Source organism: Halichoerus grypus, chromosome 10 (assembly GCF_964656455.1).
Source record: "Halichoerus grypus chromosome 10, mHalGry1.hap1.1, whole genome shotgun sequence".
NCBI classification, from domain to species: Eukaryota; Metazoa; Chordata; class Mammalia; order Carnivora; family Phocidae; genus Halichoerus; species Halichoerus grypus.
The window spans coordinates 91,013,570-91,037,507 of record NC_135721.1 but is presented as its reverse complement, the minus strand read 5'-3'; the positions used below and the strand labels follow the sequence as shown (position 1 = coordinate 91,037,507).

The 23,938-nt window shown below is 38.1% G+C and overlaps 1 long non-coding RNA gene across 2 annotated transcripts; it reads left to right on the top strand.

Moving 5' to 3' along the window:
- The first annotated feature begins 3,364 nt into the window (after positions 1–3,364).
- On the top strand, positions 3,365–10,491 carry LOC118545373 (uncharacterized). 2 transcript variants are annotated; one of them, XR_004922063.2, is made up of 5 exons: positions 3,365–3,507; positions 5,595–5,763; positions 7,313–7,456; positions 8,094–8,417; positions 10,384–10,491. It is a non-coding gene; the product is annotated as an uncharacterized LOC118545373 (long non-coding RNA). The 2 variants fall into 2 exon arrangements; XR_004922062.2 differs by lacking the exon at positions 10,384–10,491 and having other exon boundaries at positions 8,094–8,990.
- Positions 10,492–23,938: the final 13,447 nt, after the last annotated feature.

Here is a 23,938-nt window from a genome sequence, read left to right as displayed (position 1 = left end):
TTTCAAAGAAATGGAACAAATAATCCTAAAATTTGTATGGAACCAGAAAAGACCCCGAATAGCCAGAGGAATGTTGAAAAAGAAAAGCAAAGCTGGTGGCATCACAATTCCGGACTTCCAGCGCTATTACAAAGCTGTGATCATCAAGACAGTATGGTACTGGCACAAAAACAGACACATAGATCATTGGAATAGAATAGCGAGCCCAGAAATGGACCCTCAACTCTATGGTCAACTAATCTTTGACAAAGCAGGAAAGAATGTCCAATGGAAAAAAGACAATCTCTTCAACAAATGGTGTTGGGAAAATTGGACAGCCACATGCAGAAGAATGAAACTGGACCATTTCCTTACACCACACACAAAAATAGACTCCAAATGGTTGAAAGACATAATGTGAGACAGGAATCCATCAAAATCCTAAAGGAGAACACAGGCAGCAACCTCTTCAACCTCAGCCACAGCAACTTCTTCCTGGAAACATCGCCAAAGGCAAGGGAAGCAAGGGCAAGCGTGAACTATTGGGACTTCATCAAGATAAAAAGCTTTTGCACAGCAAAAGAAACAGTCAACAAAACCAAAGGCAACCGACAGAATGGGAGAAGATATTTGCAAATGACATATCAGATAAAGGGCTAGTATTCAAAATCTATAAAGAACTTATCAAACTCAACACCCAAAGAACAGATGATCCAATCAAGAAATGGGCAGAAGACATGAACAGACATTTTTCCAAAGACGACATCTAAATGGTGAAAAGACACATGAAAAAGTGCTCAACATCGCTTGGCATCAGGGAAATCCAAATCAAAACCTCAATGAGATACCACCTCACACCAGTCAGAATGGCTAAAATAAACAAGTCAGGAAACAACAGATGTTGGCGGGGATGCAGAGGAAGGGGAACCCTCCTACACTGTTGGTGGGAATGCAAGCTGGTGCAGCCACTCTGGAAAACAGTATGGAGGTTCCTCAAAAAGTTGAAAATAGAGCTACCATCTGATCCAGCAATTGCACTACTGGGTATTTACCCCAAAGATACAAATGTAGGGATCCGAAGGGGTACGTGCACCCTGATGTGCACCCCGAGGTCAAAGAGGTTGCTACCTGTGTTCTCCTAGCAGCAATGTCCACAATAGCCAAACTGTGGAAAGAGCCAAGATGTCCACCGACAGATGAATGGATAAAGAAGAGGTGGTATGTATATACAATAGAATATTATGCAGCCATCAAAAGGAGTGAGATCTTTCCATTTGCAACGACGTGGATGGAACTGGAGGGTGTTATGCTGAGCGAAATAAGTCAATCAGAGGAAGACATGTATCATATGACCTCACTGATATGAGGAATTCTTAATCTCAGGAAACAAACTGCGGGTTGCTGGAGTGGGGTGTGGGGTGGGAGGGATGGGGTGGCTGGGTGATTGACATTGGGGAGGGTATGTACTATGGTGAGCACCGTGAATTGTGCAAGGCTGTTGAATCTCAGATCTGTACCTCTGAAACAAATAATGCATTATATGTTAAGAAAAAAAAAAGAAGATAGCAGGAGGGGAAGAATGAAGGGGGGGAATTCGGAGGGGGAGACAAACCATGAGAGACGATGGACTCTGAAAAACAAACTGAGGGTTCTAGAGGGGAGGGATGTGTGTGGATGGGTTAGCCTGGTGATGGGTATTAAAGAGGGCACATTCTGCATGGAGCCCTGGGTGTTATGCACAAACAATGAATCATGGAACACTACATCAAAAACTAATGATGTAATGTATGGTGATTAACATAACAATAAAAATTTTAAAAAAGGAACCAGCTTTTTATATCATTGCTTTTCTCTATTCTTTTCTTGTTTTCGGTTCCACTAATTTCTACTTTTGTCTTTAGTACTTCCTTTCTTTGGGTACATTTTGCTCTAATTTTTCTAGTTTAGTAAGTAAGAACTTATTGATCTAAAATTTTATTCTTTTGTGCTTTAATAAAAATTTCTTCTCAGCACTTTTTCTTAGTCCTACATATTTTGATGCATTGTATTTTTATTTTATTCCGTTGTGTATATTTTAAAATTTTTAACATTTCTTCTTTGACTCATGGGTTTTTGCAAAGTATGCGGTTTAATGTTCAAGTATTTTGAAATTTTCTCATTTTCTTTCTGTTATTGGTTTCTGGTTTCATTTCTATTATGATCTGAAAATGTATGAGATTATCCCCAATTTGTTGAGGTTAATTTTGGGTTCAGTAATTGCCCTATCCTGGTGACTGTTCAACAGGTGCTTGAAAAGCTGTAGATTCTAGAGCTGTTGCACACAATGGTGTATATATGTCCATTACATCCTGCTGGTTGTCTATCTTGTTTAGATCTTCTAAATCTTTGCTGATTTTCTGTCTAATACTTCTATCAGTAGTTAAGAGGGTGTGTTAACATCTTGAATTATAATTCTAGGTTTGTGTTCTGCTCCTTTCAGCTCTATCAGATTTTGTTTTGTTTCATGTATTTTTAGGCTCTGTTTTTGGTGCATCTATATTTAGGATATTGTGTCTTATTGGTGGTGGATTGATTATATTTTAATATTTATATCACAAGAGTCTAAGTTCCATAAAATTATGTCTAGTCATTTGTTGTTTTACCCTTCGTACCCAGAGCAAGGCTTGCATTGAAGAGGAACCTATTTATTAAATGGACAAATACATATCTTCAATGTAAAAGATGATCTTGATTATTCATTTTACAGTGAAGAAAATTTACATACATATATGTTATTTTACTTGTTTATGCTCTCAGAAGTATCTAGAGAAACTAAAACAGCTTTGCCCCCAGGTTTGCCTGTTAGAAAATAGTTTTATGTCTGTGTACACATTCCAGGTGTATTTTGATCAAGATCAAGAAAAAAGAAAGAGAAATATCCTACGTCCTAAAATGTTATTGGTATTTCCTACTTGTGTTTTTTTACCCTTCAACATTCTGTCCATTGCACGATATTGCACATAATAAGTACTTAAAACTTAACTATGTAATTTTGTCCCTCACTTCCTTTTGGGTAAAATTTATTGGAAAATTCTTGTGTTAATCAGAAAGCGTATTGTTCCTTCCAGAGCTTAGTACTCTGAGCTTGAGGATGCACTTGAAGAGCTTTCAAAAGAGCTAGCGTATTTCTACCCAAGGTCCCATGGCTTCAGAAGATGTCTCCTAGGAGACAATGACAGAGGCCCTATTGAAGTCTCGACCCTCATTAATTGGCTCACTTATATAAGCAGATTCCCAGACAACAGTCCTTTGTGTTGTTCAGAAAACAGCTCATTAAATAATGTGTGAAACCTGCAGCTGGGCCATGGCCATGTCCTTGCCCAGCCAGTGATGTTCAGGACAAATTCTCAAAGCAGGTCTCAAATCTGAGGACCAAGAGTGCTCTGTCCACAGATGTCCTTCTCCTGACATGTCCTGGAAATTTCACTTTGGGAGCAGTGTTGGGTCCACGGTACAAGCAATCACCCAAAGGCAGTGGATCTTTATCAAGTAAGTGCCTGCTATGTGCTAAGACCTGTTTTGGGTACATTTGTTCAGAAACTACTGGCTATAACAGACATGATACTACCATTTGTAACTGAAAATGTAACAGGAAAATGGAACAAGTAGAGATGAGATCTTAAAACAATTATGTCTTGCTTGTAGCTCAGACCAGGGATGCAAGAGCTTGCTAAGGGTGGGGCTGTGGGTATCAGCCTGTTACCTGGAATATAAAGTTTGTAGGCAGAGCTAAATCACAAGGCAGAAGATGTTTATAGGGGTGTCAGAATGGTCAGGTCCTCACCATGATAGCCACACTACTCCAAGGAATGCTCTAGTCAGATCCTTCAAGACAAGCATGAAATCTTCTGCTTCACATATTCTACCAATTCTTCCACTGAGATCCTTGGACCCATACTTTTTGTGTTTAGATGGCATCATCTATGTTCTTTCTTAGTTAGGCTGCCATGACATAGCAGAAAGAGTGGGAATCTGACAGGGAGAGTAGCCTATGATCTCGGCCAAATTATTTATCTTGTTCAACCTCAGTTTATCCATCTAACAAATGGGAATCATAGTCATGCTGTCCTTCTATGCTTGCATTAGATCATGCTAATTATCCTTACTGATATGTGGAATAATGTGGCCATAATTCTCCACTTACTGTGCAATCCTGTGGGACTTTCCTACAGAGAGTTGGTGGTGTTTCTCATCACAAGGGTGAGCCCCTGTTCCATTTCTTTTGTTTTGCCTTTCCTGTGCTCTCAGGGAGGAGAAACTCAGTTAGTTTTAGATTAGTGATTAACAATGAAAGAGGACTTATGTATCATTAAGAGGAAAGACTGAGTCAGAATAAACTATGTTGAAAACTCTTAATTACATCCTAAAAGGAGGATAAGATCTTGTCAGCTCTATCAAAGGTCAAGATAAATTCTCTAAGCCCTTGAGAGCTTCATCCCATCACTATCTGCAAAATCCAGTTTGTAAGAAACCATCATAGTGGCATTTTTGACAGTCAAGTTTAAATTTCCTTTTTCTGATGCATATTTCCCTTCAATGTTCATCTTGTTTACAGAAGTTATTTTACTTCATATGGCACCTCATCACACAGACTCCAGTTCATAGTGGGGTGAATAAGGAACAAGTAGAATAATTAATGAAATTGATGAAGTAAATGGAAATATCAATCCTTAGTAAGAAGTCACTCTTCTATTTCCAAATGCCCAGAAATTGTATTTAGGAGACTTGAAGTCAGCTATTCAACATGGACTTGACAAAAGAAAATATACTTACTTAATCTATTGTTACATTTTTCCTTATGCAGCTTAAGTTGTTTTCCATTTGGAAGAAAGGAGGCATTTATCCAGTCTGTTCTGAGAAGCATCCTTTGCTCCCCACTCTAAAAACACCTTTACTTAAATATATAAAAGTATTTCTGCTTTGATTTATCGGGTAAACTCTTTTAATTATTAGAAAACTTGAGGATATTCCAAATCTGTGATATGTAGTGCTGACTAAACCATATGCAATTGTGAAATGCCATTTCTGTGCTACTAAAATACCCTCAGATCCTTGATTGCTGCCTCATGAGAAAGCCTTTGTAAGGACCACCCACCTAAGTCATTTCTGGATTCCTGACACTCTGGGACAATTTGTTGTTTTAAGCTAATATGTCTTGGGCTAATTTTTTATACAGCAATACATAACTAATACAGATTTTGGCCAGTTGGAAATGGGAACTCACCATAACATACAACCTAAAATGTAGCTTTGACTCTGGAACTGTGAAATAAGTGGACACTCTCAGAATTTGCAGAGATCATCAGTGGAAGGCTAACCTGTCTTACTGGTACTAGGGTTTTTGATTTTGAGGCAACTGCCAGTGAAAGCAAAAACTAAAAAGAGGAAAATCTTATTGGAAACTAGAGGGAGGGAAATCCTTGTCCTGCAGGGGCAGAAAGTTGAGAAACACTGAAACCTGCATTGATGTGGATGTTGAAGATATTTCTAGTGAACTGATGATTTTGCTGAAGACATTTCCAGTCAGAATGTTGAAAGTGACATCTGTTTTCTTTCTGCTTATAATAACATGCAAGAGGAAAGACATAAGACATGGGAAAGAACAAAAAAGTCATGGCGTCGCTGGTTGTGAAGATTTTCAGCCTCTCAAATAGCAAATGACGCTAAAATGAAGACACGTCTTCCAAGCAAAGATCAAGTCCAGGACACTATCAGGAAAGCATGATGTAAGATGAGGCCAAGGAGGTAACCAAAAAATTCCTTATTTAAACATCAGGAAGGGGCACCTGGGTGGCTCAGTCGGTTAAGCGTCTGCCTTCAGCTTAGGTCATGATCTCAGGGTCCTGGGATCGAGCCCCGCATCAGGTTCCCTTCTCAGTCAGGAGTCTGCTTCTCCCTCTGCCCCTCCCCCACAGCTTGTGCTCTCTCTCTCTCTGTAAAATAAATAAATAAATAAAATCTTTAAAAAAATAAAATGTCAGCCATAGCACATACCTGTGCAATGGTGAGTGCTGTGAATTGTGTAAGACTGTTGAATCACAGACCTGTACCTCTGAAACAAATAATACATTATATGTTAAAAAAAAAAAAAAGAAGAAGAAGAAGAAGAAGATAGCAGGAAGGGAAAAATTAAGGGGGGGGGGGGAATTGGAGGTGGGGATGAACCATGAGAGACTATGGACTCTGAGAAACAAACTGAGGGTTCTAGAGGGGAGAGGGGTGGGGGGATGGGTTAGCCTGGTGATGGGTATTAAAGAGGGCATGTACTGAATGGAGCACTGGGTGTTATATGCAAACAATGAATCATGGAACACTACATCAAAAACTAATGCTGTAATGTACGGTGATTAACATAACATAATAAAATGAAATAAAATATCAGGAAGACTAAAAGTGGTTCCTCAGGGTGCTACTCATTCACGTCCTATAGGTATTTAGTGGTGTGTGTCTCTCACAGTCCCTCTCAATCAACCAAAAACATTTCTAAGAAGTATAGGGTGTTATCTCTCAGCAGAAGCCCAAAGTGGAGAAAAGCTTATTTCAAATAGATTTTAGGTGTGACTTTTGTTTAACGAGATGGCTGCAAACAAGGTTCATAAAATTTAAAAGAATTCTATTAGGTGAAGCACTGTCTGCATGGACTGAAGGGTATGGAGATAGTACCATACACAGTAGTCTGTTTGTCCCCACAAATTCTACCAGCAGGAAGTCAGCTGAGAAAACCACTCAGTTTCAAATGCATGCTAATTTTCATGAAAAGGAAGAAGGTCTTAGAGTTTGGACCCAGGACCCACAAGGCAGATCCTGTAGCCATGGGAGTAACACTTGGGCAAGACTAAGAATGAGCACTAAGCAATGAGCTTCCAGTATTGTCCCAGCTGGAGTTCAGAACTCTTATGCCCAATGGTTCCTGTGTTCCTCTCATTTCCCTCTTTTCTTTCCTTCTTCTTTTTTCCTTCCTTCCTTCCTTCCTTCCTTCCTTCCTTCCTTCCTTCCCTTTCCTTCCTTCCTTCCTTCCTTCCTTCCTTCCTTCCTTCCTTCCTTCCTTCTTTCTCTCTTTCTTTCTCTCTTTCTTTCTTTCTTTCTTTCTTTCTTTCTTTCTTTCTTTCTTTCTTTCTTTCTTTCTTTCTTTCTTTCTTTCTTTCTTTCTTTCTTTCTTTCTTTCTTTCTTTCTTTCTTTCTTTCTTTCTTTCTTTCTTTCTTTCTTTCTTTCTTTCTTTCTTTCTTTCTTTCTTTCCTTTCTGAATAGAAGTGCCGATGGTGATTCTCTATGCCTGTCCATGATATGTTACAGGTGTGTGTGGGCAGATAACTCACCTCTTCAGTTCACAGTTTGAGAGAAACTACACTGGATGAGTCTCATCAGCACCTGGGCACAGACAGATGGTCTGTCTCCACCTTGGCCCAGTTTAAAGAATAAAATGGTGGATTGGATAAGGTCAGTCTTATGGGGGTCTTGGAGGGGGTGAGTTATTTTGTATGCCTGAGCAATGTGAAATACTGAGACATCATAGAGGTCACGCTGTGGTATATAGATCGTCCCCAGTGATGTATGCTTCTTAATATTTATATCCCTGAACAGTTTCCTCCCACATTGCCCCAGGGTTCAGAGGGCAGAAGTGATGGCATGGACTTCTGAGATTAGATGGTGAGAGACACTGAGGCTCCCATGTTGGTAGCTCTCTCTCTCTCTCAGATCATTCTCTCTTGGGAAAGCCAGCTGCTCAGCTGGGAGCTGTGCCGTGGAGAGACCATACGGTGAAGGATAGAGGCCTCCTACCCACAGTCACCTAGGAGCACTTAGAAGAAGATCCTCTAGGCCTAGTCCAGCCTCAGATGACTGTAGTACTGGGTGATATATGATTACAGACTTGTGAAAGATCCTGAGTTAGAACCCACCAGCTAAGGTGCTCTTGGATTCCTGGCGCATAGCCCTTTGAGATCGGGAATGTGTAAGTCTCCATGTTTTAGGATAATTTGTTACCCAGTAGTGCATAACTAGTGCACAAGGTCACCTTGTGTTGCCCTAAGACTGGCTCTAGAGGTTGTAATAAGGGCCTTGATCTATATTCTAGGGTGCTGAGGAAGTCCATCTATGGAAAAGGCTGAGCACTACCTGAGAAGGTGGTGACTCCCTCACCACTACCTATAAAAGAAGAAGTCCACACTGTGGTCACCGTATCGATACTACCATCAGGGAATGACCACTAGAGAGCCCTCTCCAGAGAACAGAGTTTGAGATCCTAGTACCAAGCCAAGCTGGTGGGTGTTGTACCTGCTGAGAGTACCTGTGTAGAAGGAGATGCACTGGGGGCACCTGCTGACAAGAGTGGCCTTGGAGCTCAGGGAGTGTCTGTCTGCTGGGCCATCTTTCTGTTCTCCATGAGGCAGGAATTTTAGTGAGTTACCACCATATTCTTAATGGCTAGCAAGAAAATAAGTCATTTTCAGATTTCAGATTTGTCCTCTTATAGAATTTACTCTTGACATCTCTGGGATGTAGAGATGTACCCTAACTTACATTTTTAGTGGTTTGTTTGTTTCTTTGTTTGGTTATATATTTAAACTTGTAGGGGTTTTGCAAGAGTAGTACAAGGAGCCCCAATATATTTCTATTTAGATTCATCTAATATTTCAATTTGTTGCTTTTGTAATCTATCTATCTATCCATTTGAGAGGAAATTTGAGACGTTGTATCCCTTCATCATTGAATAACTCAGTGTGCATTATTAAAGAAGAAAAATAATCTATTACATAACCATAGTACAATTATAAAAGCATATAATTTAATATTGATATAATACCATTATCTAATTCACAGTTCATATTCAAATTTTATCAGTTGTCCCCCAAATTTCCTGTGTAACCATTCCTTTTTGCTACACATGCCATTTAATTGATGTATCTTGTTATTCTCTCTTAAACTCAATAGTTTCACAGCCTTTCTTTAGACTTCTTGCCTCAATATTTGTTAAAATCTTTAGACTTCTTGCCTCAATATTTGTTAAAATAAAGATGGTCATTTTGTAGAACGTCCTCAACATGTTTTTTGTTTGTTTTTCTTACAATTAGAATCAAATCATGCATTTTTTAGCAGAAATGCCAGAGGTGATGTGCCATCAGTGAAATCCATCAGGAGATGTGTGATGATGGTCTGTCTCCACCTTGACAATGTTAACCCTTGACTACTGGGTTATGGTAGTGACTGCCATGTTTCTCCAATGAAATGTTGCCATTGTCATCTTTGTAATTAGTAAATAAACAGCAGGAGATAACTTTAGACTATGTAAATAACCCATCATCAAGCTTTAACCCAGAAAATTTTAGTGCCCATTGATGATGTAACTTTGTTATTATTTCCACATTTATTTGTTCATATTCTTATAAGACAAGGGTCTTTTTCTCATTTGTTTATCTATTTTTAATGACATAAATCTATTGATGCTTATTTTATTCAATGTGTTATAATTTCTGACTATAATAATTCATTTTCATGCTCAAATTGTCCCAGATTTGCTCACTGGGAACCCCTTCAAACTGCCTCCTGTAACCTTTGACATGCCCTCATGATTTTTTGAGAACTTCATTATTTTATGGCACAAGATTTTCTGGTTCCAATTCATTTTTGCTTGGGAGCAAAACAATAATTTCTTACTAGACTCCTGGTGGAATTGGTAGTCTATAGTGAACTGTATGAGACATCTTGAATTATATCCTCAGGTCCTTGGATTCTTGGTACAGTTAAAACAATAAGACATAAATTCCTTGCCCTGGGAATTCCCTGCCTTTGTGAGAAATAGCTTTGAGGTATGAAAATCTTTACCTCAAATGACCAGCTTGTTAAGAGATAACATTAGAGAGACATTGCTTGAGTCATAAACACATTTATGTTGTTTCCAGTTGTCTGTTGCATGAGCTTTGCCCCTTAATACCCCAAAGGCTCTCCTTAACTGCCCTTCAGATTATTCCTATGAGTCATGTTTTTCTGACATCTGGTGAGTCATGACAGTATCTTAACAAAAAGGTTCTAAAACTGAGGGTTCTAGAGGGGAGGGGGGTGGGAGGAGGGGTTAGCCTGGTGATGGGTATTGAGGAGGGCACATTCTGCATGGAGCACTGGGTGTTATGCACAAACAATGAATCATGGAACACTATATCTAAAACTAATGATGTAATGTATGGGGATTAACGTAACAATAAAAAAATTAAAAAAAAAAAGGTTCTATATTAGCCAAGGTTTTCCAGAAAAATGGAACCAACAAGATCTAGATATAGATACATAAATTTATGTATAACTTATCTAAACTGCCCCTCTCTCTCCCTCTCCCTGCCTCTCTCATGGAATTGGCTCACATGGTTATGGAGGCTAACAAGCATCTAGATCTACAGTCAGCAAGCTAGAATCCAGGAGAGCTGATGGTGTAAGTTCCAGTCTGAAAGCTGACAGACTCAAGACCCAAGAAGAACTGATATTTCAGTTTGAGTCTGAAGGCAGGAAAAGACCTATATCCTAGCTGTAAGGAAGTCAGGCAAGAGGAGTTTCTCCTTACTTAAAGGAGGGTCAGCCTTTTTGTTTAATCGGGCCTTCAACTAGTCGCGTAAGGTCCACTCACATTGGGAAGGGCCAAAAACTGTTACTCGTCTAACAATTCAAATATTAATCTCATTCAGAAATACCCTCACAGAACATACCCAGAATAATGTTTGGCCAAATGTCTGGGTATCCTGTGGCCCAGTCAAGTTGACACATAAAATTAACCTCATAGCATCTCATCCCACCTGGTACAAAGGGAGTGCCATGGACTTTCTGACACAACATCTGTTTCTCTCTTTTGTGGGCATGAGGCTGCAGTGATCAAAGGTCCTTTAAAGTGGCAAGGGCTTGGTTGGAAGAACATGCCTTTCCCACCTACTCTCTTATCATTCCTTCCCTCTTTCATCCATTCCTTCCTACCTTCTTTGTAAAGAGAGTTTATTCATTTATTTATTTTTAGCACACTACTTGAAAATTATCCATTTCCCAGGGATGTATGAATTTTTAAATTTATGGATGATTATGAGATAAAAATTTTTGTTACAGAAATTTCAAACAATTGTGTTTGGTAAGGGAAGATCTTCTTTTCCACAAGAAAAAGAGGGTAATATGTTGATTCCCAACAGCCATGAAATAATCCTATAGAATATGTGTAAAATTGTCTCTGGGATTGAATTTATTAGTGAAGTAGAATAAGAAAGTGGAATAGAAGCCATCTCACCTTGAATTTGCTGTTTAGTACACTAGAGATGGATGGAAAGGTTTGTTTTAAGGTATTCACAAGTGGTGCTTTTATTCTGTTATTTGTAGGTGCTCCATTTCTTGATAATTAAAATATCATGCATGAAATGAATGACTCAAGTTAAAATAAATCAGGCAAAATGGAACATGAGGATAATCCATTAAAAAAAAAAAAAAACCCACACATACACACACAACTGTGGCTACATCACAAAGACCACCCACCCCCTTCAATCCTTGACTGAAGTGGTGACAATCTTTCTGGTCTGTTCTAGAAACTGTACTCAAGTTTGGGTGAAGATGGTCCGTGACAGAGTGGGAAAACACTCTCTAATTTCAAGGAAGGAGAAGGAGGGAATTAAAACAGTTTGAACTAATGGGTCTGGAAGTCCCAGGCTTGGCTTTTCTCAGAACCATGTTTTTGCATTTTTGGTGTCCTGAGATAAAGAAGAATGAAAAGGCACAGCCTTCTGTCTCTTAAGAGGTTGGCTTGGGCCAGAGGGCAGGTTCTTTTAATGAAAAGTTTCTCATAGTTGATTCATGGAAGACTTACCAACTTTATCCCTTTCCCATGCCCATTGTGTGCATGTTAGCATTTTCAAGGTCCTGAAAGTCCTATATCAAGAACCCTGGCTCATTTTGCTTAACCCTGTGTCTTCTAAACTTACTGGACCAAGACTCTATATCAGTTAGTTGCTATCAGAAAGCTATGGCCCTAGGGGGCTGCCCAATTGCCCTGAACTCTGGTGAAGGCTGTGTGCAGTCTGGGTCAAACTCCTCCTCAGAAGTCTTCCCAACTACATACAAGGGTTAGCATGTCTGCAAAGATACACTGACTTTAGAGGGCAAAGGAGAGTGAGTAAGAGCATGGGCTCTGAAGCCAGATTGCCCTTCTGCCATGTACTGCTAATGGGAAAGTTATATACCTTCTCTGTGCCTCAGTTTCTTCATCTGTAAAGAGAGTGTAATAATAATACATGTGTCTGTGTGGATTAAATGATTTAATGAAAGTGCTTAGAACAAGGTCTGGAACACAAGGAGTGTTCCAAAGGGTTCACAGTTATTCTAAAAATTCAGATTTTCTCATTGGCTATGGCTGTAGTTAAACTGTAGACATTCCTTACAGCAAGGGGAGATTTTTTATTTACTTATGTCTTTATTACTTCTGTAACTGGAAATTGTGAGCCCATGGAATAGTTCAGTTACAGTCACTGCTGATTCTCTTCTTCTTTTTGAATTCAAGTTCTCTTTATCTGTTTTGAGATATTTTAGTAATTCATTTTCATTTTTTAAAAGATAGGCCAGATGCCAGAGGTAAAGGATCTATACTCTAGGAACTATAGAGCACTCATGAAAGAAATTGGAGAAGACACAAAAAGATGGAAAATATTCCATGCTTATGGATCGGAAGAATAAACATTGTTAAAATGTCTATGCTACCCAGAGCAATCTATACCTTCAATGCCATTCCGATCAAAATTCCAATGACATTTTTCAAAGTGCTGGAACAAACAATCCTAAAATTTGTATGGAATCAGAAAAGACCCCAAATCACCAAGGAAATGTTGAAAAAGAAAAACAAAGCTGGGAGCATCACGTTGCCCAATTTCAAGCTGTATTACAAAGCTGTGATCACCAAGACAGCATGGTACTGGCACAAAAACAGACATATAGACCAATGGAACAGAATAGAGAGCCCAGATATGGACCCTCAACTCTGTGGTCAAATAGTCTTCAACAAAGCAGGAAAAAACATGCAATGGAAAAAAGACAGTCTCTTCAATAAATGGTGCTGGGAAAATTGGACTGCCACATGCAGAAGAATGAAACTCAACCATTCTCTAACACCATACACAAAGATAAACTCAAAATGGACGAAAGACCTCAATGTGAGACAGGAATCCATCAAAATCTTAGAGGAGAACATAGGCAGTAACCTTTTTGACATCGGCCACAGCAACGTCTTTCAAGATACATCTCCAAAAGCTAGTGAAACAAAAGCAAAAATGAACTTTTGGGACTTCATCAAGATAAAAAGCTTCTGCACAGCAAAAGAAACAGTCAACAAAACAAAGAGGCAACCCACAGAATGGGAGAAGATATTTGCAAATGACACTACAGATAAAGGGCTGGTATCCAAAATCTATAAAGAACTTCTCAAACTCAACACCCAAAAAACAAATAATCAAGTCAAAAAATGGGCAGAAGACATGAACAGACACTTCTCTGAAGAAGACATACAAATGGCTAACAGACACATGAAAAAATGTTCATCATCATTAGCCATCAGGGAAATTCAAATCAAAACCACATTGAGATACCACCTTACACCAGTTAGAATGGCAAAAATGGACAGGGAAAGAAATGACAAATGTTGGAGAGGTTGTGGAGAAAGGGGAACCCTCTTACACTGTTGGTGGGAATGCAAGTTGGTACAGCCACTTTGGAAAACAGTGTGGAGGTTCCCCAAAAAATTAAAAATAGAGCTACCCTATGACCCAGCAATTGCACTACTGGGTATTTACCCCGAAGACACAGATGTAGTGAAAAGAAGGGCCATATGCACCCCAATGTTCATAGCAGCAAGGTCCGCAATAGCCAAACTGTGGAAAGAGCCGAGATGCCCTTCAACAGGTGAATGGATAAAGAAGATGTGGTCCATATATACAATGGAATATTACTCAGCCATCAGAAAGGATGAATACCCAACTTTTACATCAACATGGATGGGACTGGAGGAGATTATGCTAAGTGAAATAAGTCAAGCAGAGAAAGTCAATTATCATATGGTTTCACTTATTTATGGAACATAAGGAATAGCATGGAGGACATTAGGAGAAGGAAGGGAAAAATGAAGGGGGGCGGGAATCGGAGGGAGAGATGAACCATGAGAGACTATGGACTCTGAGAAACAAACAGGGATTTAGAGGGGAGGGGGAAGGAGGTGTTGGTTAGCCCCGTGATGGGTATTTAAGAGGGTATGTACTGCATGGAGCCCTGGGTGTTATACGAAAACAATGGATCATGGATCACCACATCAAAAACTAATGATGTATTGTATGGTGACTAACATAACATAATAAAATAAAAAAAATAAAAATAGGCCAGATGAAATAACAAGGACCTTAGTTGTGTTTTTGTTTGAGAAAATGCATCTGGCATTAGTGGTCAGATTGGGGCTGGACTCTACCTGACATCACGAACATTTCTACAATCACATTACAGCCAGAGATCAAATTCATGATGATGCCCCAGAAACCAGGAGCAGCTAGAAGCCCACTCCAATAATCTCCCTATACAATAAAATTCTAGGCAATCCCATTTTTCTGCCCTCAGCTCTGACTAACCAGATGAAAGATTTAATTGAACCCAAAGAAAAATCAATTTCCCCTTTTAATTTTAATTGGGTCTTTCAGCTGGAAAGAACACTGAAAAATGAACTCCATTTCCTGTTTGTAATATTAAAGGGAAAATTAATGTAATTTAATAATAATCACTCTACATTGTTCTGAAATTTCCCTTCTGAATTATTCACATGGGCAATGCTGTCCCTCAGTGGCCACATTATGGCATTAGTACTATGCTATAGGTATTTTTATTTTTTGCCACTCCTTTGCAGCCACTTTTCTTTAAAATATTTACCTTGATTGACTTTGCTTATCTGTAATAGGTACTGCTGGGAATTAATTCTGTTGTTGCTGCCAACCCTGGGATTAAATGGCACCCCCTTCCCAACAGAGTCATCTCATTTCTACTTCTAAAAATTAAAGAGTAAAGGTAATGTGTTTCATCATAGAATTAAGTTTGTACTCCAGCATGGAAGACAAATTTCTATCTAAGCTAATACTCTCTGTCTAGATGATTTTTAATGCTATAAAATTGAGCAGGCTTCATAAAGGTACATGGATCTGGCTTGTAAATGAGATTGTTAGGGGAGTTAAATTGTAAACGATAGAAAAAGTTAATCTTTCTCAGGTTTAAAAAAATAATGAATCTCTGTAATTAAGGTGTTTCAATTTTTTTCCTCCCAAGTTCAAATTGGATTTTTATATGGAAAAATGATATCACTTGGGCATACATAAAAATTTATCAGAACTAGTTGTGTGAGAATCATCAAAAAAGATATTAAGCAGCACAGCAGAGTTATATATTAAGCAGAGATGTTCAGTGAAGTCCTCTTTGGAAATTCCAGAGTATGTGGCTTATAATTTATAACACACATCTTATTTTATTTAGGTTGTAACAATTTGAATCCTCCCTTCCAAATATTAAGCAATTTGAGGCAAGGGATCTGGATCATCATCTTTGTTCCTCCAGTAACAAAGAATATAATGCTAAGTTGGAGAATTCTATTTTATGAGTTGAGTTCATACTATTGAATCCTGGAGCCCATTTGTGGCTGATAGAACTGACAAAAGAGCCCTTTTGAAGAGATGAGAGAGAAGAGGCAAAATGGCTGACCTCCTTAGTCTAGAAAGACCGGGAATATTGCTGTCATCCCCTAAGAGTGGTTGATCATATCTATGCATTTTCTGGGCAAGAATCAAAGGGAAACCTGGCATCCAAGAGAGAAAAGCAAGTTTCTAAGAGAAGCACCAAATTTGGGCTTCTACATGGTGGTTTGGGATAGAATAGATACAGGAAGAAAAGCAACAGACTCAGGGTTCTTATAATAGTCTGCTTAAGTACTGGGGAGTTCCTTCAGGTTCTAACAGAGTGAGGAAAGTTTTCATTGTTACTGTATTTCCCAGGATGTGGCCCTTTAAGGCATTTTCCTTCATATTCCTGATAGGAAACTGATAAAAACAGAAAAAGATAAAACCAAGGTTGATGAAGAGCTCATTTCCAAAATTTGGGAGGAATTTCCACCAATATAAAGTAAGATTGAATTGGATAAGAGCAGCTTTGGTTATCTGTTTGTGCTTTGCCTCAATGGACATACTCCTTGCCCACCCAGAATGAGGCATGTAGGTGCATTGTGTATGTTCCACAGCCTGCTCTGAGCTCAGAGGCTGCAGAGCTAAGCCAGCAAAAAGCAACACAGAATGTCTTCCTTGTGTGAGTGCTTCTCTCAATATGTCCAGTCAGAAACTACAGGCACCCAGAAACAAAATGTGGTGGAATGGGCAAATTAGTACCTTGTAGTGGCACGTGAAATGTTGAAAGTGTTGTGTCTATGAGCAAATCACCCTGTGTCAGGGAAGTAAAAGGGCATGCCCATGAAGTAGGGTGTGTGGGAAGTCAAGATTACCCTGCATTCCTTTGAATTGAGGTTGTCAAAACATGAGGTGGGCATGGATAAAGATCTCATATCAGAATGATTCCAGCTCATGGATGAATTACCTGTCAACTTGTTCTCCATCTGACCTGCTGGGAAGAACTGAAAGGAAGCCATGCAGCTCCCACCATTTGGAGAAATACAAGGTTAACTCTACATCCCTTAGAAGATGAGTAAATAGAGAAAAATATAATATTGTCTACACCATTCTTCCCCCAAGAAAACACATTTCAAATGCAGGGAAATGAGATGTCATAGATATGTCACATTAAGAACATACATTGGAGTTTGTTTGCTTGTTTAGAAAACTAACATCCTTAACAGCATATAAATGGATATGGCTCTATAAGCCCAGAACAGAAAGTGATGAGGAGAAGACAAATTGAGATGAAATGATAGCAGATGGTAAAAAAGACAATAGGGTAAGATGTAAAGGCATTGCAATGAGATTAAAAATGACTTAGTTGATTTTTCCCTCCCTTCCCCTATGATCCTGTCTTGTTTCTCAAATTCCTCATATCAATGAGATCATATGATAATTGAAACAAGATGAAACCAGAGAGGGAGACAAATCATAAGAGACTCTTAATCTCAGGAAACAAACTGAGGGTTGCTGGAGGGAAGGAGGGTGGGAGGGATGGGGTGGCTGGGTGGTGGACACTGGGGAGGGTATGTGCTATGGTGAGTGCTGTGAATTGTGTAAGACTGATGAATCACAGACCTGTACCTCTGAAACAAATAATATATTATATGTTAATTAAAAAAATAAAAATGACTTAGTTGAAATAAAGATTTAATAGCAGAGCTATGAAGGACCTTTGATAAGTCACATACATAGAACTGCAGAAAGTGAAATCACTGTTATGAGGAAAAGACATTTGAGAAACCTTGGTAGAATGCATAAAATGTGGACAAATAGGTGTAATCAACAAGAGAAAGGATGATGGATAAAAAGAATAAAATGAAAACTAAGAAAATAGGTTCACTGACAGGGGCCAGTGGAACATCAGCTATAATCAAAAGAATTATTTCTCTAATTAGTATAATTCAAGAAAAGTGTCTAGACTCAGGACATCAATATATAGATTAAAAGGGTTTTTTAATTTTTTTTATTTTTTGTAAAAGATGATTTCTAAGAAATAACCCCTGGATATCCTGGAAAATTTTTCCATTAGGAAAATTAAAGGTGATATTTGTCTCACAAAAGTCCAGAAAGAAAAGTAAGTTACTGAAAAACGACTCAAATTCAGACTTCTGTACTATGGTTTAACTAATGATTATAGTTTTGTTTTGAGGCGTGGGAAGATTATCACATGCAGATTTTATTCACATTCAAAGATGACATGATCAGACACTCAAGACATATATCTAAATTTTATCTTTTGATAAAAAAGTTGAAAAAGTTGGTATTCTAGCAATAGAGTTTGGAGATGAGAGAATGAGGAAGTTTGGAGTAAAAGGTTTGTATGAACACTGAAACTACTGTAAGGTTGCATTAACCTAAATTGTCATTACACACTTACAAATCTACAAGCATATATCACAACTAATATGTGTGCTGAAGAAAAGATGCAAAGTTAATCATATGGAGAATATGAAGCTCTAATTTGTGTTAGAAAAAAAAAGACTCAACATGTAGGGTAGAACATGATGGAGCAAAAACATGCTAAAGTCCACATTTGGTCCATGTGAAGTAGTAGAGTCAAAAGACACATTTTTTCTTTTCGATTGAATAAAGAATTATAGGTTAACGATTAAAACCAGAATGTAAACATAGTAAAATATTAGAGGAGATGAAAGGAAGTGAAAAGCAGTATCTTCATATCTTATTACAATGTAACAGAAGTAAAACACACATAGCAGGGATTACAATAAATATAAGCGGGCTGGATGCCATTAAAAAAGACATGGATTTTCATTTTTTTTTTTTTAAAGATTTTATTTATTTATTTGAGACAGAGAGAATGAGAGAGAGAGAGAGAGACAGCACATGAGAGGGGGGAGGGTCAGAGGGAGAAGCAGGCTCCCTGCCGAGCAGGAAGCCTGATGTGGGACTCGATCCAGGGACTCCAGGATCATGACCTGAGCCGAAGGCAGTCGCTTAACCAACTGAGCCACCCAGGCGCCCCAAGACATGGATTTTCAAACTGCATTAAAAATCAGTATCTATAGGTTCCAAAATAGACAAAGAAAACATATAAAATTAAATTATATATCAAGAAAGTAGTCAACTAATATTCAATAAGGGAACCAAGAGCACTCAGTGGAGAAAGGATAGTATCTTCCACAAATGGCAGTGGGAAAACTGGATAAACACATGCAGAACAATGAAATTGGACCCCTATCTTACATTGTTCACAAAAAATAACCCAAAATGAATCAAAGACTTAAACATAAAACCTGATACCATGAAACACCCAGAAGGAAATGTAGGAAAGACACTCCTTCACATTGGTCTTTGCAATGATTTTTTGGATATAACACCAAAAGCACAAACAAAACCAAAAAATCAACAAAAATGACTACATCAAACTTAAAAGCTTCCACACAGCAAAATAAACAATTAACAATATGAAAAGGCAACCTACAGAATGGAAAAAAAATTGCAAAATCAGATGAGGGATTAAAATCCAAAATATATAAAGAACTCTTACAATCCAATATAAAAAAAACCAATTAAAAATGACCAAAATAACTGAATAGACATTTTTTTCCCAAAGAAAACATTTAAATAGCCAACAAGTACATGAAAAAATACACATCACTAATCATCAGGGAAATGCAAATCAAAACCACAATGAGATATCACTTCAAACTTGTTAGAATGGCTATCATCAAGAACACAAGAGATAAGTGTTGGCAAGGATATGGAGAATAGGGAACACTTACACATTGTTGGGAAAGCTGTACATTGGTTCAACCACTATGGAAAACAATATGAAGTTGTCTCAAATAATTAAAAATATGTCTACCATATGATCTAGTAATTCCACTTCTGGGTATATACTCAAAGGAAATGAAAACAGAATATTGAAAAGATATATGCACTTCCATATTTATTGCAGCATTATTCACAATAGCCAAAATGTGGAAACAACCTAAATGCCTATCAATGGATGGATAAAGAAGATGTGATATATATTGCAATGAAATATTATTCAGCCATGAGAAAGAAGGGCAACTTGCCATCTGTGACAACATAGATAAATCTTGAGCTTATTATGCTAAATTAGGTAAGTCAGAGAGTGAAAAACAAGTACTATGTGATATCACTTTTATGTGGAATCTAAAAAAGCCAATATATACAAACTAAAATGGTGGTTACTAGGGTAAGGGGGTAAAGGGCACCTTTGTTTAAGGGCACAAATTTGCAATGAGTAGTAAATAAGACTTAAATATACAATGAACAGAATAATGAATATAGACAACAATATTGTAATCATTAAACTTGATAAGAGACTAGAACTTAATAATTCCAATCACTAAAAAAAAGAATCATTATGTAATGTGATATAGGTGCTAATTGTCACTACAATGGCAATCATATTCGCAGTATATAACTGTATCAAGTTAACATGTTGTACATGTTAAATTTGCACAATATTATATGTCAATTGTATTTCTTTTTTTTTTTCTTAAAGATTTTATTTATTTATTTGACAGAGAGAGACACAGCGAGAGAGGGAACACAAGCAGGGGGAGTGGGAGAGGGAGAGCAGGCTCCCCACTGAGCAGGGAGCCTGATGTGGGGCTCGATCCCAGGACCCTCGGATCATGACCTGAGCTGAAGGCAGCTGCTTAACGACTGAGCCACCCAGGCGCCCCTATGTCAATTGTATTTCAATAAAAAACTTTTTTGAGAAAATAGTATGAAAACATAGATGGCATCATTGTTTTCAAAGAGGTAAAATCAAACGTAAAAAACAACAAATATGACAACTGAAAAAAATCGTAATACATAACATCCATGAATACTCATCCAGTGATTAATATTGTATCAAAATGCATAACTCAAGTACTCAAAATAAAATGAGAAACAGAGATGATATGTATAAGCCCTTGACAGATCAAGGAAACATATAAGGATATAGAGGATGAGAGTAAAATTAATGTTTACCTTTTATTACAGGAAACTTACTTTTTCAAATGCTTATAAAATATTTACCAAAAAAATCAAGGATTTTTTTCTAAATTTTCCACTTTTTTTTTTCTAAATCAGAAGCACTGGGAAAATTTTTTATCAAGCTATAATAAAACAAATGCATATCATAAAATTTATAAAATTAACCTTATATTTAAAAATACTTATGTAGGGGCGCTTGGGTGGCTCAGTCCTTAAGCGTCTGCCTTTGGCTCAGGTCATGATCCCAGGGTCCTGGGATGGAGCCCTGCATCGGTCTCCCTGCTCGGCGGGAAGCCTGCTTCTCCCTCTCCCAATCTCCCTGCTTGTGTTCCCTCTCTCACTGTGTCTCTCTCTGTCAAATAAATAAATAAAAAATCTTAAAAAAAAAACCACTCATGTAAAATTATTGAGTCAAAGGAGAACTAGAACTCTGATTATAAGCCTTTAGAATACTATATATCTTGAAATCAAATTAAACATGCTTTGAGTATAAATTCATGGATAAAATAAATGAACAAGGTGTGTAACTAAGGAAGCTAGAAACCAAAACATTAAATAATTTTAGGGAAAGCAGGAGAAAAGAAATAATTATAAAATAAACAATAATAGAATTTATAAGGTCCTCCTTTTCTGGTTCTTTGGTGAAATCATTGGCAAACCTCATCAAGGGAAAAGAAAAAAATACAGAAAAAAATTAGAAAGGATGACATTCAGTGAGAATATTGAGAGGATAGTGTTCATAACCTGTATTTTAACAGGTAGTAAAAACCTGACTAAGTGAATTTCTTCCTGGGAAAATATAAATTAACACTACTGACACTCATCCTAAAACTTCCTCAATCTCTCAACTTCATCTCTTCTGAGATTTCCTGGAGATTGTGTAAGTGTGTGTCTTTGTTCTGTACAAACAGGCAAGCCTCAGGGCCTGGATGTGGCAGAAATTAAAGCTTATCTATTGCTATATAACAACACACTACAAAATTCAGTGACTTAAAACAATGGCCATTTGATTTGCTTTTGATTTTGCAATCTGGGCTGAACCAGCCAGACAGTTCTCTTGATCTTGCGTCTGATCAAACTGACAGATCTCCTGGGAGCTGGTCTCAGCTGGGAGCTGTGATAACCTCTGTCTTACCTTCTCCATATGGTCTTTCCCTCAAGATACCCAAGTGTTTTATGTGGAATCTCAGGGGTACCCAAAGCACAAAAACAGAAACCACTGGGTCTTCTTGAAGCTTAAGCCTAGAACAGATATAACGTCACTTCCTTCAATTTTATTGGTTAAAGCTTTTACAGGGTCAGCCCATATTTAAGCAGAGAGAATGAAATGAGGGTGTGAATACTCAAGGCATTGTTCTTTGGGAGCCACACATGCAACTTACAACCACAACCATTCTGGAAGCTGTGAATGCTGCTCATTCCCCATTGTAGCTTGGTCAATGAAGTCTGAATCTCTCCAGAAATAAGCTGTAGGTATGCCCTTGGAAGCCCTTCTGATTATGATGACCATGGGAGAAGAGGGGAACTTAAGGTTGAACTGGATTGTGTACAGCCCTTCTGGTTGGGCAAAGGCTGTGGTTTGCACTTAGGAGCAGGGAAACTTACTTTCCATGCACCAGCATGAGGTTAATGATTTGCCACCTTGTTTCCCACATATCCTTAAGGACAGAGAGTGATACACCTTCCCTTGTTGCTGGGTTCATCCTTGATCCAGAGGCTCTAAAAGCTTGATGTGTCTGGATGATGATGAAAACACTTGAATGAGTAGGGAAACATTTCAACTCACCCAGATCACTCAAGGATATGAGAGAGGAAGCCCAGGATGAATAACACAACATTTGGCTCCTATTCAACTGGTGGAAGAGCCACACAAGAATGTAATAGAAAAATAAAACTAATGAGAAACTTTAGGAGATATAGTTAGGGCACACAATTATTTTCAGGGACTAAAAGTAGGTTAAACAATTGATTTTTCAACAAAAATGTTTAACAGAGGAAGCAAGAGAGAGATGATCATGGCAGATAATGGAATTAAAGGTGTTGGAGACCAAACAGAGGAAATAGTCTATAATACAGTGAACACACACACATACACACAGATATGGTAGCCATGAGGGAAAAGATATTGGAGGACAAATTCAGGACACCTAGTACGTGAATGATAGACATTCCAAAAAACAAAAGCAAAAACAAAACAAAAAGAAAAGGTTGGAAGAAAAGCAATACTTGAAGATTTAGCAAAAGCCATAAGAAGTTAATCCATAGGTGATGGCCCAGGAACTGGTCTTACTCTTTCATATGTTTGGAAGTAGTCTTTTCTGCCATGGCTTCTTTTGGCTGTTGGCCATTTGTGGGTCCCTCACAAATAATGTACTGGAACTCAGATTGATGACTGAAGGAGCCAGCATTCTTTCTGGGAGAACCTCAAGCTTTGTTAATCTCCCCACATTAAGTACCTTCCTCACCAATGCTCAAGAAATGTAAGTTCTGTATTGATCATCCAGGTGGATCTCATGGGAGAACCAAGTGTGAGAAAAAAACATTTGTAACTTCATTGGACTTACTCATATTCTAGAAGAATGGATCACAAAGGGATGTGCTATTCCCCATAGCATGCCAAGCTTAATGCTCAGAGTGTAGGCATCAGTTGCCAGGTGTCAGCTTAATGCACAATATTGCTTTTGACATAGGACAAGTAATGTGGTTCCTCCAAATTTTATGCACAATGGCTGACTGCTGAGACATTGTGGTCAAGGCATGATCCCCAGCTTGGGCTATTTTAACTGTGATGTTCTACCAATCTCCCTCGTGGACAATCTGTGCTACTCCCAGTCCAGTCTGGATGGTTCTCAAAGTGCCCCTGTATGTAGGTGTCTGAAGCCACCACTGTAATGTTTCTTCCACCTCTAGGAAAGAATAAATGTTTAAAAAGTTTTCCATGTAGAGAATATCCTGGGGTGGAATACATTCGCTGGTACTCAGGCATAGAAGTGAGAGCATCTGCTTGGAAATTATGGATGTGTAGTTTATAGTATAGAATATGAACATGTAAAGTGTTTAAAAAATATAAAAGATTCAAGCTCTGGTGTTTCAACTGCTTGAGGAATGCATTCTGGACCCCTTCAAAATTATACCTCTAAGAGTCTAAGGCAGAAATGGAAGCAATCAAATAAAAAAGAACACAGTCTATTTGCAATGGAGTCAACTCCTGTGAGAGACATGGGGGAAAATGGCTTCTCGTGGT